Here is a 17,026-nt window from a genome sequence, read left to right on the forward strand (position 1 = left end):
CCGGCTGCCAACTAGACATGGAGCCATTGATCACTACCCGTTGAGCCCGACAATCTAGCCAACTTTCTATCCACCTTATAGTCCAATAATACCCATGTCCTAGCTGCACTATGATGCTAAATTATTTAACGTTTGTAAAACTGCTTTCAGAGCATCAGATGGGAGGTGCCAGATAACCAGAAAGTATTGTTTACTGTACTGTTATTTTTACTGCGCAGTTTCACTTAGGGCCCTTTAAAAATGTCTGTAAAAGTTCAATTGATATTTAATACATTTGAAAGTTGATTCGTAAAACACTTTCTCACTGTACAGCACTATAAGAATATGCTATAAAGACATATGCAGCCTGGCTGCTGAAGCATTGGATGGTTTTAGCATGCAGTCTCACTTCTGATATTATACAGGCTGCACACATGCAGAACTCTAAGTCTATGTGCAGACTTAGACATCTGTGCCTATCGCTACGTTAGTAATTTTTGTCAGGCTCTCCCACACATTGGTGATGGCTGGGTCTTAATCACCTAGATAGAAAAACAGACCTTTACCCATAAGGTAAAGACCTAAGCAGAACATATACAGATCTTAAAGCCACTGGGAAAGTAAAATTTTTTCCCACATAATTCTCTCCTGCAAGTAGTGTGATCCTGAGATTCAAAGGGAAAACAAAACACGGAGAGGGCTGGAGTATTTATTGTAGATAATACAATTTATTTGGGAATGGAGGGCATTGGATTAAAATTGGATCTTGAGCCTTCCAGAAACTGCAGTTCCTAAACTAGAGGGGGAAATGTAAATTTCAGGTTACACATACTATATTCAATACACTTTGCTTGCAGTGAGCTTTTTCTGGCCTTTTATAAACACTTCTAGCTTTCTAAGGACAGAGGCATTGTGGGAAGGAATGTCAGCAGGTTACAGAAATTTGATTGCCTACTAAATAATTCTCAAGAAGGTGGGTAGACTTATTTTAGTGAAAGGGACAATGAAGTCCTACGGAATTTAATAGAAAATGGTAACTTTTCCAACGTTTGTGACATAGCCTATAGAATTTAAGAGAAATATATCCATATTGTAGAATTCCATAGGCAGGTTCAAAAAACCTATAAAAAGGACCTCATTCTCTAGTAAATCCTGTGGGCTGTTAAAGTTATTTTTATAGAACTCTGTAAAGTTTTTTTTTATAGACCTATTGGTTTCATCCCTGTTAAATTCACTAAGACTTGTCCTTAAAAGACAGTTGAAAGCCTCAAAATTCAACAGGTTTTTCTTTGTTCCCAATTAGATGTTGTTCTTTCTGTGCAGATTTTTCCTTCAGAACAAATGCTTTAGTTTTTTATATTAAACCAGTGTGAACAATCCCAATGCTTATGATCAGCCCTATAGTACCAGTAAGTTTGTATGTGATATCGTATGTACTGTGCGTGTATGTGTGTGCACAATGGAAGAAAAACATTAATAGGGGGTCAGATTTCAATTTCCAATAAGTTATTTAATCATGTTTTATTTTCAGTGGCATGGATAGTGGAGAAAATGACTTGAAGAATTATGAAGAAACCTTAAGATGTCCATTTTTATTAAACCCTTGTAGTAAGAATTGACTTTGTAGTTCTTCCTTCTCACATACAAAAGCAAAATGACCTAAATGGCCGAGGAGAATGACCATGTCAGTGTGTATTTTCAGAAAGGTCTGGGAAGAAGCATAGTGCAGTAAAGGGGGCATAGGACCTGGGCTCAAAAATTCTGGGTTCTATTTTTGGTTCTGGCACAATGACATTGGGACTTTATGCCTTAGTTTCCCCATCTGTAAAAACAGATAATGTTACTTGCCCACCTCACAGGTCTTTTGTGAGAATTAATTAACATTTATAAAGAGCTTAGAAACCCTCAAACAAAAGGTGCTGTATGAGGGCAGAGTCTTACAGTTGTCTTTAATTTCTCCCATAGATTCTCGCTGTGCCTCCTTCTTTCTCTCATTTGCATGCGCACATGCAACCTGTCCCACCTCGATGCTTTCACACACATTTCTCTCATCGGGGCTGCTCCCCTTCTGGAGATTCTGGACATTGGTCAGAACAGACGGAAGTTCAGATTTATGCAACAATACTGTAGCTGTTCTAACTAGCATGTACTGGAGAGCGAAGCCAGCTGATGTGACACTTCCTGGCAGGTTTAGTATGCACTGACAGCATAGCCCTTCTGCAGGGGCTGTCTGAAGGCACTTTCATTGACACTGCACAATGGCAGCTGTCAGAGGCTTCCTCTTGCTGCTGTTATTCCTGGAACCATATTGTCTTTTCCTTAGATCTGCATTAAACGGATCTGAGCAGCCATTTGAAGACTCTTTTCATGGGTACGTTTTTGTGACGGGGTGCACGTTGTCTAGTAAAATTTAGCCCACTTTGTCCTAAATAATCGCCTGGTTATAAACACCCCTTAGAATGCCGAGGAGGAATTCACTGCAGTGAGCCGATGAAGACAACTATCTGGCCTTCCGTCCCCCCAGTTTGAAAAGACTGGATCTTCCCCAGTTCCTGAACTTTTGCACAACTGCCCTTCTTACTGACTGCAACTGCATCTCTGGAGCCAGTCCCATCCTTCTGGCTCTCCTCCCTAAGCCATCAGCTTACTCCAGCTTCCCATTGCCAATTAGCCCAGGAGATGCACTTGCATAGCTTCACTGGGAGCTGTGTGCGTGCATCTTCCGAGACTTTACAATCAGCAGCTAGGGTCCTTGTCGTCTCACCCTGGCTGCTGTTTTCCCCTTGGTTTCTTCCTACTCCTTTTTCTCAACCGTGAGAGTGACTGCCAACTCTCTCCCCCAGGGCCCCTTCCTGCTCTCCCTGGCTTTATACAAGCCCCTCTTCTTCCTGTCTAGCTGGGCTTCAGGTCAGTTAGGGCTGTATTTCCAGCCTACACCTCACCCCGGTGCAGCCCATCAGATCAAGCATCCCATTTTAACCCCCTCAGGAGTGGGGTGGGGTGAACGCCCCATCAGAGGAGTGCATACCAGAGATTAGTTTCAGCATCTGAGAGGCAGTCAGCACTGTCTTCAGCAAGAGCTTCACTACAGCTTGTCTACCAGCTTCAGGAATCCATCACTGTTCCCTTTGATAGTGCCCCCTAAGACCGGGAGTCCACAACGACCCAGTTCCCTGGTCTTGGCCACCAACAATCAGTTTGTTTCAAAGGTTTCCTCCCCTGCCTCTGTGGTTGGAAATAAATCCGTTTAAATGCACATAAAAAGCCTGGCTCTATGTGACACCATCGTTCTGTGGGCACTATTTCAGAGCAAACACTACTGAACCCCACTGATGGAACAGTGACCCCACAATACCAGAACGTGAAGGAGGAGAACTAAAAGTAGGGGCTTGGTGAACAGGTCTGGTCTAATTCAGTACTCATGCTGGAAGCGTCACAAGTTCAGCTCTAACTGGAATGATCTTAGGTTCATGTCCCACATAGAGAGGGTGTAGGGACTGGGGTAGGGAGAACAAAATCCCATGCAAGAATGGGGTGAAAAATGGAGCCGGGTGAGAGATGGGAGTGTGGAAACAGCAGAGTGGAGAAAGAAAAAGCCTGCTGCATATTAGTGAGGAAAGGTAGCGGCAAGGTCTGGGAGTGACTGGAGTACCTGGGGAGGGTGTGTTGGTTGTGTGTGTATGTTTGAGAGTATTTGCAAAAAGAAAAGGAGTACTTGTGGCACCTTAGAGACTAACCAATTTATTTGAGCATAAGCTTTCGACAGCTCACTTCACGAAAGCTTATGCTCAAATAAATTGGTTAGTCTCTAAGGTGCCACAAGTACTCCTTTTCTTTTTGCGAATACAGATTAACACGGCTGTTACTCTGAAACCTGAAGTTTGAGAGTATGATCACTTAACGTGTGTTGTTTTCTGATTCAAAGGAAACCTGGGTAACTACATTTTGACGTCTCTCTCTCTTCGTCCCCACAGGCTCCCTTTCAGAGATCACCGTACTAATGCCTGAGTGTTACTGCGACTTCAGAGAAATGACTCTGTAGCGGCAGCTCACCAGGTAAGAGACGTGGAGGCCATTTGGGTGGTGAGTTGCCTCCCATGAGTTGGTGGCTGTCCATAGTGATGGCTTGTTTTGGTGAATATCACTGGAGATGTGCTCTAATGACTTGGAAAGACTGTCTGGAGAGCGGAGTCTACAAAGCCTTCACGAGGATGCAGCCATTCTGGGGCCATGTTGCAGGGCTTCTGGTCAGCCCATCTTTGTCTCCACTCTAGCTTCAATTTCCAGCCATAGGATCTTGTTATACCATTCTTGGCTAGAGTAAAGACCACTGTAGTGTCAGATATTGTCTTCCAGTGGAGATACTTAAACTGTGAGATGAACATGGGATCCCTATAGGAGCTGAAGTTTTTCTACGAATTTGTGAAAAGATTCAAATATAAAAATGGAAATGGTGCAGGCGACCTTAGCTGCCATCTCTCAGAGAGGTTCCCTCTGCACAGAAGTCTGCAAAGTCTATCTACATGTGCTCCTCTGGCCTTCCCACAGATGGTTCCTCTGTTTCACTTATGATACAAAGCCCCACCCTTTAGCTTGCTCATAGCTCCAGTGGGTATTTACCAAAGTTCTTGTGGTACTGGTATCTTCCCTGGATAGACTCTGTACAAAACAAAGGGCTAGATTCTAGCTTTATACCCATGTGCCTGCATGGGGGGAAGTGTGGAGACCACCCATTCCTGGTGGAGCACTGGAGGGACTGGGTGGGCACTGCTTTTTGGGCAAGGGGGAAAACCATCTTCTCAATCCATGAAAAGAGCACAGATTGCTTCTCCTTCTGCACTGCCCCTGCTGCAGGAGTTGGGGAGTAGATGGCAAAGGCAGGGCCTTGGCTCCATCTCTTGCAAGCCTCTCCTTTTCCAAGTCCTCCTTCAGAGGTCGCAGGGACTGCTGTGGTGAGCAACCCGTGCGCAGCCATGCAGTGGGCACAGCTGCCAAGGTTTGTGCAGCTCCACATGTGATGTTGCATGCAAGTTATAGAATGAGCAAGTCTGTACATGTGCTAATTATTTCCATAGGACCATAAACCTCCATTTGTGGTCAACACACCCTGCCCCAAGCAGTGGTGGGTGGTATTTGGAGCTGCACAGAACTTGTCATCTGGGTTGCGGATATGTGTGGGGAGCTCAGGTAGATGGTGGGGTGAATGGTGAAGGGTATGAGGGTACAGATGGGTGGGTGCTGGACAGTGGTAGGGTCTCTGGAGCTTGGAGGTGGGGTGAGTGCTGGAAAGCGTCTGGGTAGATGGCTGGCGCTGACTGAACTGTGGGGGGGATGGACAAGGTGGAGAGGCGCATGGAAGCTGAGAACTTTGTGGAGATGTGAGCTCATTGTCTGGTGAGTAAGCTGGGAACTGAGGGAGTTTCTCGGGGGATAAGAGGGCCAATTTGGGACTTTCTCTGGGGGCTGGGGTTACACTGGGGACTGAGGGGAATCTGGCTGGGAGTCTGGGAGGCCGAAGCCTGGGGTTGGGGCTGTCTGACTGGGAGGGTGCTGGAGCCTCTCCCCGACCCGCTGGCTGCTGCCACCTCTTGGCCGTTCCTTCCCCTCTGTCATCCAGAAGGGGGAGCAGTGCCGGAGAGAAAAAGGAGCTCCCGGCAGAGCAGGCCCCGCAGCAACTTCTAGTGACCTGCTGCCGCAACAGCATGAGTGCCATGCAAGATGCACTTGGCAGCCCTCATTGTGGGGCGAGCTTATTGCCCCTCCATTGCCTGGCCAGAGTGATGACCTGGGCCAGTCTTCATTTCTTTAGTGTAGTGAGCAGGTCCCCAAGTTCACCCCCCCCCTTAAATTGTTTATAGAGAGAACAGGGTATGAGGGAACCTTATATCACAATGGGTCTAATTATGAGCCATATATTGTGCCACAAGACGTGTCCTCAATGGGAGACAGAATTTTCTCTAGCTGTTGTAAAGTTGGTATCTAGATTGTTTTACTGAGTACTTTACAGTTATGAAAGTCACCAGCCAGCACCCAGAGCCAAGAAGTTTCTTCTGCCTGCAAGGATGGCTGAAGGTCCATGCTTAGAATCAGTGTTTGTGGAGCAGGAATGACCCTTTTCTCTTCCTCTAAGCAGAGAGACTGGCATTTTCTTAAGTGAAGGGAAGGCAGTGGGGTGTAGTGGTAAGAGCAAAGGACTCAGGGCAACAAAGGTCTCTTTGACTTTGCAACTGATTCATTGACCTTGGGCAAGTCATTTAATCACCCTGTGCCTCAGTTTCCCCACCTGTAAAATAGGGACAGTACTTGCCTAACTCCCAGAGGGATTGTGAAAATGAATTAATGTTTATAAAGATCTTTCAGATCATCACGTGGAAAAGCATTGCAGAGCCAAGCCACAATCACCTTTTCTGATTGCATGACCTGCAGGGTGCATTTTGTGCTGTTAGGTCTTTAATGAATTTGAATCACTTGGCTCATATGAGAGAGATGAACAAAATCCTTTCATGTAAAACACTCTTTATTGCTCCCCCCTGGGAACACATGGCTTTAACTGCAGAGTTGTGCGTCCCTTGGCAATTTACTGGTGTCCTTGGAGTCAGGATATTTTGTTGAACCACAACCTTAGTCTCTTGTCATTGTTAAAAGACGATGACACTGGATGGGCAGTGAGGCAGCATTTTCTACTTGAGTGCAGGAGCAGGAAAGCCATTTCGGAGGTGAAGGTTGTGGGAGGAGGAGACAGTTTGTGTGTGGCTGCCGCTGCTGAAGAGGAAGCGAAAGCAGCAGCCTTTCTTGGAGAGAAGCCGTTGGCCTGGAAATAATGCGACTGTGGTCTGAGCAAGACTGATGTTTTCCCAAAGAGCATGGCAGCCTCACATGGTGCTGTTAGTGTCTGAGGCACAAAGTCCCTTTGTCTTCTCAATGGACATTAATTGAAGGGGACAGATTTTTCACCCTGAAAGCTGCAGGTGCACCCCTCTAGTGCGAGCCCAGGGCAGGCTTCATCAGTCAACACCCTCTTGTTCCAGCAGAGCTTGTAATTCCTTGTATCAGTGACCTTTAATTTAACAAGTGGCTAAGACTGATGTGTTCCGTCAGCCTGGTCTGGATTCAGAAGTCAGTTCCCAGAGATGACAGGATAATGCATTCCCCTGCTGCTCTGTCTAGCCACCCTCTGTCTATCCATCCACCTCCCCATCTCCCTCTTTTTCCGCAGTCAGGCTTGTGTTTTTGGTGCTGGGCCGGCCAGGAGCTGAGTAAAGAGTTCTTGGCAACTGGGGAAAGAAACAAAGGGATCTGAATAAACTTTTAACTGCACTTCATCAGAGTTGCTGGCCTGCGTGCCGACAGCAGACAAAACTTAGGAGAGGTCTCTGACCTCAAAATCACTCACTCACTCACTCTCTCACACATACACACAGCAGAGCAGAGCAGAGACTATACCCTATTTCACAGAAGCTCCATCTGTCTGTCTCTATCCATTCACTCTATACTCTGCTCATCACTATGGCAGCTGAGCTCTCCAGTGTAATCGTCTCTTCAGGCTAGCAGCACTGAGAAAGGCGGGTGGGGGGGAGCTAAAAGGAAAAGGAGGCGTTCTCTTGGCTCTGCTCTGTTTTGGGGGGTTGATGTGCTGCCTGGGGGATCAGCACCATGTCACGCTCGATAGAAACCAGATCGTGGAAAAGGTGGGAATGGACAACAACAAAACCAATCTTGGTTAAAATCACTCTGGGTGACTCTGTTCCCTTGGCGTAAAAATAAAAGGAGCGTCCCCTTCTTGTGATAGGAGACTCGGGTGGCTAAATCTAAACAACAGCAGAAGGGGAAGACAGAGCTAGAGGACAAGGGATAAGGGAAGGGATGAGGGAGAAGACCCTCCTCCCTATCAACACCAGAGTCCCTGGCTGTCTCTGTTTAAGGTGGGGGTAAATGTCGTCGCAGAGCTGGGGGAGAAGCAGGTGAGGATGATGGTGTAGTAGTGGTAGAGATCAACAGCAGCTGAGACACGGGGAAGTGCTGCAGTTAACAGCAGGGACACAAGTAGGGGACGTGGGGGCGGAAGCCGGAGAGGCAGATGCTGAAATTGTGCAAGCAAATGTACTGCAAAGAGCAGTCCTGCATTGGCAGGGGATGGAGTAGATGGCAGCCAATAGCTCTTTCCCATCCATGATTGTGTGATAGGGCAGATGCTGAAGTCTTGGCAAGATGTGCAAGGGAAGCTATAAGAGTTGCTCCTCCCCTACCTCCCATTAATCACGTTCAGCAAGAGCAGCAGCAAATCTCCCTTCCTTCTGCAAGACCCTCATGCTGGTAAATCCTCAGCACCACAAGCAACCACTCCAGTGCTGCCTGTATATCTTATGAGTCCTCACTGTCTACTGCAATATTGCAGGAAGTCTGAAACATACCTCATTAAGGAAATTGATCTTGGGATCATGGCTGGGCAGAGATGCATCACTAGTCTGCTTCAGAGGGCATGAACTCTGCACTGATGTGGTACCAGTTGTGAGGGTTTATACCAGACATGCCAAACCCACAAAAAAAACCATAGAAATTGGGCTTGTTTTTGGCTTAATTGGCTTGTGAGTTGCTGGTTGGCAAGTTTTTGGCTTGTAGCTTGTTGCTTGTGTAAGGGGACTGTTGCCCCTTACTAACATTCAGTGGGGGGTGTTTTGGTTGGCTAGCTCCCAGTACTAAAAGGGGAAGGGTCTATGGGAAACCAGGACCCTGAGACTGATAGTCCCCAGGAACAATGGGGAAAGGCCAATGCTCCAGGTGAGCCTGAATGACAGGGCGGGCAGGCTAATCAGGGAGTCAGGAGGCCAGGGAGGTCCCGTCCTCTGTGTGAGCTGGAATTGCCTGGGTCAGACAGAGTGGGGCCGAGCTAAGGAGAAAGCAGGGGCCCGAGCTGAGCTGTGCCAGATCCAGAGAGAGCAGATCCTTTCCTGGGAGTGGAGCTGCAGCCCCAAAGCCAGAGGGGCCAGAAAAGCAGCCCAGGAAGCAGGTCAGTGCTGGGAGCAGAGTCACAGAAGCAGCCTGCAGAGCAGACCTGTCCTGGGAGCAGAGCTGCAGCAACCAGAGCCAGAGGGGCCAGAAAAGCAGCCCAGGAAGCAGGTCAGTGCTGGGAGCAGAGTCACAGAAGCAGCCGGCAGATCAGACCTGTCCTGGGAGCAGAGCTGCAGCAACCAGAGCCAGAGGGGCCAAAGAAGCAGCCCAGGCAGAGCAGCAACCGTGCTGAGGCAGAGTCGAGCTGGAGCTGGGGCTGGAGCCGTCTGGAGCTGGGTGTCGTGAGCAGCTGGGAAGTGCAGCTGGGAAGAGCAGGGGGGACCCTGGGCAGTGGACCCAGCACAGGGAGGCGCCTCAGCCAGGAGGCTCTGCAGGCCAGACTCTGAGGGGGACTGGTAACCCCAACAGGGTGGGGGCAACACTGGGAAGAAGGGCCCTGCCACCTAGAGCCTGTGGCCACCACCAGAGTGAGTGTCCAACCCACAGCATCCCTGCAGCACGGCCAGGGCCTGAGAAGAAGGGCTGGGACTTACAAGGAACAGACTGTGAACTGCCCTGACATTCCAGAGACACTGTTTGTGATGTTCCCTGCCACAGAGCGGGGTGATGTCTTTCCTTTAACCTTTCCCTTTTTCTCTTATTGTTTTTAAAATTAATTGTTGATTAAATAACTTGCATTTGCTTTAACTTGTGTGTAATGGTCAGTGGGTCAAAGAAGTGCCCAGTGCAGAGAGAGTACCCCGGAGTGGGGACACCCTAGCTCCTGTCGTAGGTGACCACAGCAGGGTTGGGGGTCAAGCCCCCCAGGAATCCTGGGCCCATCCTTGTTGGGGTTGCGAGGACTCTGCCAGGCAGGAGGGTGGAAGGGGAGTCCTCAAGGGCAGGGAGGCCACTGGGTAAAGGAAGTGGGAGCGAGGACTCGGATCCTTTCGCTAGCCCACTTCACCGGGGTAGTACAGAAGCCAGGAAAGTTCCCCACAATAGCGGGAGTATTCCCCTGCTTACACTTGTTTGGCTTGTTGCTTCTTTTCTTTGATTGGTTCCCGGCAAGGGGGGGTCATCGCAGTAAATGGTGTGGCAAGCAGGAGCAAGGGGGGAGAGTCGGGTGCACAGCGGGCCCACCACAGTCCCAGACTGCACGCCGGATCTAGTCACATAGAGTGTTGCGGTTTTTAGGGATTGGCTTGTTTTGAAATGGGATTAGCTTGATTTTTGGCTTATTGTGAAAGTTGGGGTGCTTATATATCATGTGAAAATTGGCAAGTATGGTTTATACCCCAGAAACACACTGCATAAATCTGGCTGTTAAAGCAAGTTGCCAAGGGAAATTACAGAATTGCAACTCAAAATAAACTGAAAGCCCCCAGTCGCCTGGCTAAAAGGGTTGGTGGCAAGCACAGCATTACCGTAAAGTGTGCTTCTCCTCTAAAACTGACTCCTCCTTACTCAGCAGATCTGCCCCCTGCATGCTTCGGACTTTAGTGACAAAAATACATTTTTTATGCTTTTCCTCCCGTTAGCCCTGCAGAGCCAACATAGCTCTGGGAGAGGGAGCTGGAGTCTGTCCTCCCTTGTGTATCAACAGAAGCCTTTGAGTTTGAATCACTTACATCTGTGCTAACCCAGCAAAGAGACTGGAGTAGCAAAGCCCTGGCTGAGATGATTTAGTTGGGGATTGGTCCTGCTTTGAGCAGAGGGTTGGCCTAGATGACCTCCTGAGGTCCCTTCCAACCCTGATATTCTATGATCACAGGTGTCACTGTGGGCATAATTTGACCCTGCAGACCCTTTATTATTGATGATGATATGCAAGAAGGAAAGAACTTAGCCTGACTCTCTGATCCCAAGGGAATCCGTGGTACTGGCACATTTAAAAACAAAACTTTTTCTTTTTTTACTTGTAGCCTGGACACACTTGAGTTGAAGGTATGGGGCCACACAATGACATTTTTACAGTCCCTTTTCAGAACGGAAACCCATTTATACCTGTTGTCTTTTTAAAAATCTCCCTGAAATCTAGCCCTGCTCTGATCACTGGATCCTGCCTCACTGTGATGTCCCAGCATTCACTGTGTATCCCACCATGGGAACATAGAACGAGCCTGCATGAGGAAGTTGGTGAAGTCCTGTTGAAAATATATAGAGAGTAGTTTTACAAATATTTTATATTGATGATTTTCCATTTCAAAGGGCAGAATATAGCAACCTCTTGTTCAAACTGTGCACTTACACGTGACAAACTGCTCTGTCGATTGGTTCTGGGCTTCAGTGGCAGTCCATGGTGGCTGTAATGTCACTAATGTGCTGCATGCTCAGATGACACATCAGATCAGGAATCAGCAACAGGAGCAGAAATGGACCTTACAGAACCGAAAGCCTGCTTGTTACGGGCAGTCAGCACATACAGTGAACATGGCATGAACTGGGAGATTTACCTTTTAATAGTGAAAGCGCAAAGGCAAAACTGACAAGTGGTGCAGAGGCTCCTACTGCAGCAATAGAAAGGAATGGGCCAGATTGACTGGAGTGTAGCACAGCCCAGTGATGGTGATCCTAGCTCTGTAGGGGCTTGAAGACAGACTGGTGCAGAATGAAGCTGCAGGCTATTGCTCTGCAAAGCCGTCATGCTTCAGCGCCATCATCTTGGGTTTCCTTGGGGAGAGGAGAGGGTGTGGATAGCAGCTTTGCAAGCTGCTGTTCTGTTACAAAACAAAGTCTCTGCGAAATCTGAAAATAGCATCTCTACCAGGGCACAGGCACTGGCTGAAGAAGGAGTGAGCTAGCTCAGCTGGCACAGGGAAGGTTGGGCAGCACCCTCTGGGATCGTGTGACTGGGCTGAACCCTGAGCTGGGAAGTTTGGCTTTCTTATTTTACTTGTTATAAGCACTGTTATTCCACTGGGTCCGTGCACTCTCGGCTCCACATGGTCTTTGTGAGGAACACCTTTCAGGGGGACATCCCTCCTCAGGAGTCACAGTCTCTCTTGGGGGTTAAGCCCTTGGCTCCGCTACCTCCTGGAACTACACCTCTCTGAGCCTTCAGCATGCCTGTCTCAATCCATGAGCCTGCTCAGACAGTCCACTTGCTCTGGGTCCCCGGGGCCTCCACAACCCAGAGGAAGCAATGCCACCCCGATCTCTGACTGCAGGGACTCTCAGCCAACGTAAAAGAGAGAGGTTTCTTGAACGTCTGAACCCAGCACAAGCCATTCTCAGAGCCTGCAAGCCTAGGAAGCCTGAGCACCATCCACGTGGGTCTGTCCCAGTCCAGTTTGGGCCCAGGCCCTCTTTGTTCCTAGTCCTGCTGTGACGTCCTTCCAGCCGACCACCCTATCAGCTTCCCAACAGTCCCTCCTCCATTCTTTGCCTTCTTTTCTGGGAAAACAGATCACCTGGGCCCTCTCTATTCCGTCCTTTGTTCCCTCACTCGCTGAAACTGGCTGGCCAGATCACAATGGCCCCCTCTCCTCAGCCCTTTGTGCTCTCACTGGCCAAAACCGACTGGCTTCCAAGATGGGATGGGCCTCCGGGTCACCAGTTGCTAAATTTCACCCTGACCGGGCCATTACCCAGGGTCCCAGCTGCTAGGCAAGATCACACCTGGCCCTGTGCAACAACACCCTCTTCTACCACCTCATTAAACTTGCAGCACATAGGGGAAATTGAGGCACACCCAGCACTCATACAAAGCATCAAGAAAATTTCCTACTTTGCTACAAACACTGATCCTTGAGGAAAAGATCTTACTGACGGAGACTTTTTTCCTGCTAACTCATCCCACTGTCTTACAAACTCCCTTGCCAATTTCCTTATGCTGGTCAAGAGAACAGGCTACAACCCCTGTGTTTAGTGCAGTAAATCCAGATCACTGAAATATCTCCTGGGGATCAGTATAAAATCTGAGGAGATCTACAGTTTAAGCATTCCTAGTACTTGATGTTGCAGCCTATTGATTGGGTGGGGGCAGAGAACCCCTAAATCTAGACTTGTGTAGTCTGAGACACAAAAACTAAATATATAGGTGAAAAAATCCCCCTCCCATTGAGTGCTGTGCTCCTTGGCCTGCGTATTCAGTGGTGACCCCTCCTTTTCCATGGTAGTAGTTTGGGACACATCAGACATCCAAGCCAGGTTGAGATCACACCCAGAATATAAACAAATTATATCTGTAGATGCCTCTGGTGGGGTGGGGGCAAGGAAATTAAAGAGAGGGAAGAATTAAAATGCCTTGAAACTAAACCTGCTTTCCTTGTAGTCGGCTTGGTTCTGTAACATTTTTAATCTTTCATAGGGTCTGTAGCTATGCCTGCTTGTAGAATAAATGCAGCCAATCTCTGAACCCTTCTGTGAGTAACAGTGTAACTGTTGAAATTGGTGCCTGGCTGCAATGAGAGCTAATTAATTAATTCAAGACATGCTGGGATTAAACTTTATTAAACCTTGGAATCCAAGTAGAGGAGATGAAATGTAAGCAAAGGTTGGGAAAGGGAAGGAGGGACTTGTATGCTGACTGGCTGCTAGCATCGCTGCTTTGTTGTTATTGGTTAGCTACTGGTGGTGTTCTCAGCCCTGGACAAGACACAAAGAAAGCCACAGTCCTTGCTCACAAGGATTTAAACAAGTGGAAGTATAACCCTGGGCTGTTAAGGCTCCAGCCTTCTCCTAGGTTCAACGAGGGGGGTTGGCAGCTGCCTTCCTCTCCCAACCACACTAGATTTTTCTATGTGGGACAGCAGGCCCTTCACCCTTTCCTCCCAGCTGTTGTCTTGTGGTTTCTCACACTATCCAGCTGAGGGGCTTGCTGAGTTTCACCTTCCTGACATCCAGGAGCTCCTGTCTCCGTTTCTTGGGACCTGCACAAGGCAATGGGGAGAGCACCCATAGCCAGATGCTTCTATGCCTCATGCGGGAGCAAAGAAGGAATCTCCCTTGTTGTTTGTATGGCTTTGTGTAGTATTGCTGTGTGCTGTTTAAATACATGTCACACTCCACACCAGAGATGGCTGCCTTTTGTGGTAAGGCATTGTAACAGGGTGCATTCACCTCATACGAGTGCCTCCTGGTTGAGCGTGCCTGCTCTTTTTCTCCCTTGATTTCTCCGCTCACGGTGTCCCCGTTAGCTGCTTCACTCGTCAGATGGGTCAAGGATTCAGCGCTGCAGCTGAGTCACACACAGTCTGTGTGTGAAACAAAATAAGCCCCTTCTGGGGTATAGTGTCCAGTTGAGCCTATCCCCATTCCATCAGTCATGTCCTGTAACTCTCCCTGGAGTCAGTCCTTTAACAGTCTATTAGGGCCCATCACGGTACCTTCTGTTGGGGTCTGGCTAGCTTACAAAGGTTCCTGCTCTGGAGCGGAGCAGCACCCCCTGGGCTTCCTCTCTGGAGACTCTACCTTCACTTGAGTCCTCAGTGATCCCAGCTCTCCAGCTGAGCCACTCCTCTTGAATTTTGTTCATGGATCCCAGCTCTCCAGCTCAGTCAGTCTCACTTCCATCCCCTTCCAGGGGTGTATCAAGGTTTAACTTCCCTGGGCCTGTTTCAAAGCCCTTTCTCAGGGCCTAGCCACTTCCCCAGTGACTGCTGGGCGGGACCTGGGCCCTTGTCTTCTATGAGTTCCAGCAGCCAGCCAGGAGCACCTTTCTTGCTCCCCCAGTCTCTGCCAGTAACTGCCTGCCTGCCTTAGCCCTTGCAGCCAGCCAGGAGCACCTCTTGCTCCCTCAGTCCCTGCCAGCAGACTGAAATCACTCTGGCCTTGCAGCTCCTTTTATATAAGCCTGGTGGGCCCTAATTGGCTTCTTCCCTGCAGCCTCTTTCTGATTGGCTCTGTCCCACACAGCACTCTAGGCAGCTTGGAGGACCCACCTCCACTGCTCTTTTCTGGGGTGTGGTGTGGTAGGCCCACGAGGCCTCCAGTAGGGGGCCTCCAGTCCTAATACGCATGATCACAGGCTTATACTACCTATAAAGGATTTTGGGGTCTTTAGGACATTAATTATTCACATAGTTACACTTTAATTTTAGGTTTCAGAGTAGCAGCCGTGTTAGTCTGTATTTGCAAAAAGAACAGGAGTACTTGTGGCACCTTAGAGACTAACCAATTTATTTGAGCATAAGTTTTCGTGAGCTACAGCTCACTTCATCGGATGCGTTCAGTGGAAAATACTTTTTACTTTAATTTTAGTAAAGCTTTTGATACTGTCCCCCCAATCTCATAAGCAAACTAGGGAAATATAGATGGAATTACTGTAAGGTGGGTGCACAACTGGTGGAAAGACCATACTCAAAGAATGGTTATCAATGTCAAACTGGGAGGGCATATCTAGTGGGTTACCATAGGGGTCAGTCCTGGTTCTGGTATGATTCAATATTTTCATTAATGACTTGGATAATGGAATTTATATGCGTATAAAAATTGTGGTTGACACCAAGCTGGGAGGGGTTGCAAGCAATTTGGAAGACAAGATTAGAACTCCAAAAAAATACCTTGACAATTTAGAGAATTGAACTGAAATCAACAAGACAAAATTCAGTAAAAAAGTACTTCACTTAGGAAGGAAAAATTAAATGCACAACTAAAAACAGGACATAACTGGCTCGGTGACAATCTGCTGAAAAGGATCTCGAGGTTATTATGGATCACAAATTTAATATGAGTTAACAATATGATGCAATGGCAAAAAAAAGGCTCATATCTTTTCTAAGGTGTACTAACAGGAGTGTCATATGTAAGACATGGGAATAATTGTCCCACTCTTCTCCGCACTGGTGAGGCTTCTGCTGGAGTTCTGTGTCCAGTTCACATATTGGAGTGAGTCCAGAGGAGAGCGACAAAAATTATCAAAAGTTTAGAAAACCTGACTTGTCAGGAAAGGTTTAAAAAAACTGGACACGTTCAGTCTGGAGAAAAGCAGACTGAGGGGAGACCTGATAACTGTCTCAAATATGTTAAGGGCTGTTGTAAAGAGGACGGTGATCCATTGTTCTCTATCTCCACTGAAGGTAGGATAAGAAGTAATGGGCTTAATCTGCAGCAAGGGAGATTTAGGTTAGATATTAGGAAAAATTTTCTAACTATAGGGGTTAAGCTCTGGAATATCCTTCCAAGGGAATCCCCATCACTGGAGGTATTTAAGAAAAGGTTGACAAACACCTGTCAGGGATGGTCTAGGTTTATGTGGTCCTGGCTCAGTGCAGAGGGGTGGACTGGACAAGTTCTCGAGGTCCCTTCCAGCCCTACGGTTCTATGATCATGAAATTTTCTTGGCTCCCATAAGCAGTGTGATCAGGAATGCGTGCACCAGAGCAAATTTACAATGCTGAGCACGGCAGGAACAGGTAGTCCTGCAGACAAGTAAACAATGGTATGTCACATATATACAAAGCCATTAACTCGCTATAACTGTGCACAAAGGGTGCAGAAAATAACACAGCCTTTTCAGTGATGCTGCTGTGCCTACAGAATTTGTAACACACATCAGGAACCATCTGTTTTTCTGACAGTTTCAAGAGCATACTTACTGCTAATTTTAGTTTACCCTCTGAACTTGATGTCTTTGGGGTGTGGGTACAATGAATGCTTTATTCATAAAACTACAAACACTGTAAAAAGAAGAGAGTAAAAGGTGTCCCACCCTAAAATGTTTCTGATCTCCAAACAGCTATAATTTTGGCTTGCTCCGAGAACAAGCTGAGGTAGTGTTCATTTTAACAGCCAGGAAAGGGCTGCTTGTTTATATTTCGGACCTTGTAGAGCAATATATGCAGGTGGCACATTAAAATGTGTGGATGATTCCTTACCAGAATAAGGCTGTATTTTTACTGGACTGCCTTTAACTTTGTACCAGTGCTAAGTAAGTAACCATAGAGCTTTTTGTTGTAACATTTTTACGGGATTAAACGTGTAGCTTTGGAGTGTTGTTTTGGGATTAATCTCCATGCATTCTCCCCACCCACGCACCTTTTTTCCCATTTCTGTCCAGAGCTCATAGTTTTACGAGCAGAATGGGATTGGCAGCTCTTGGCACCTTGAGGCTTTG

At 47.6% G+C, this 17,026-nt stretch overlaps 1 protein-coding gene across 1 annotated transcript in view; it reads left to right on the forward strand.

Moving 5' to 3' along the window:
• HIVEP3 (HIVEP zinc finger 3) overlaps positions 1–17,026 on the forward strand; it is a 405,815-nt gene that overhangs the window by 193,669 nt on the left and 195,120 nt on the right. The window contains exon 3 of the mRNA XM_077837918.1: positions 3,954–4,035. The gene's annotated coding sequence lies outside the window, so the exon portion shown is untranslated. The remainder of the gene's footprint in view (positions 1–3,953; positions 4,036–17,026) is intronic.

Source organism: Eretmochelys imbricata, chromosome 19, assembly GCF_965152235.1.
Source record: "Eretmochelys imbricata isolate rEreImb1 chromosome 19, rEreImb1.hap1, whole genome shotgun sequence".
Taxonomy (NCBI): Eukaryota; Metazoa; Chordata; order Testudines; family Cheloniidae; genus Eretmochelys; species Eretmochelys imbricata.